The sequence below is a fragment of the Arachis duranensis genome, chromosome 10, assembly GCF_000817695.3.
Source record: "Arachis duranensis cultivar V14167 chromosome 10, aradu.V14167.gnm2.J7QH, whole genome shotgun sequence".
In the NCBI taxonomy this organism is placed as follows: Eukaryota; Viridiplantae; Streptophyta; class Magnoliopsida; order Fabales; family Fabaceae; genus Arachis; species Arachis duranensis.
The window spans coordinates 73,163,485-73,164,338 of NC_029781.3; positions in this window are offsets into that span (position 1 = coordinate 73,163,485).

Genomic DNA, 854 nt, shown 5'->3' on the forward strand with positions numbered 1-854 from the left:
TACCTTGGAGCAATCATGAAGCTAAATGACAAGTTATTTGGTAATGAGACTTGGGAGGATGAACCCCCTTTGCTCACCAAAGAACTGGATGACTTGTCTAGGCAGAAACTACCTCAAAAGAGACAGGATCCTGGGAAGTTTTCAATACCTTGTACCATTGGCACCATGACCTTCAAGAAGGCCTTGTGTGACCTAGGATCAAGTGTAAACCTCATGCCTCTCTCTGTAATAGAGAAGCTAGGGATCTTTGAGGTGCAAGCTGAAAAAATCTCACTAGAGATGGCAGACAACTCAAGAAAACAAGCTTATGGACTTGTAGAGGATGTTCTGGTAGAAGTTGAAGACCATTACATCCCTACTAATTTCATAGTCCTAGAGACTGGGAAGTGCATGAATGAATCCATCATTCTTGGCAGACCCTTCCTAGCCACAACAAAGGCTGTGATTGATGTTGACAGAGGAGAATTGATCATTCAAGTGAATGAAGAATCCTTTGTGTTTAAAGCTCAAGGATATCCCTCTGTCACCATGGAGAGGAAACATGAAGAGCTTCTCTCAAAACAGAACCAAACAGACAAGCATGAAAAGCTTCTCTCAAAACAGAGCCAAACAGAGCCCCCACAGTCAAACTCTAAGTTTGGTGTTGGGAGGCCACAACCAACTTCTAAGTTTGGTGTTGAAACCCCACATTCAAACTCTAAGTTTGGTGTTGGGAGGTTCCAACATTGCTCTGAGCACCTGTGAGGCTCCATGAGAGTCCTCTGTCAAGCTAATGACATTAAAGAAGCGCTTGTTGGGAGGCAACCCAATGTTATATTTTATCTATTCTCTTTTGTTATTTTATGTTTTCTGTA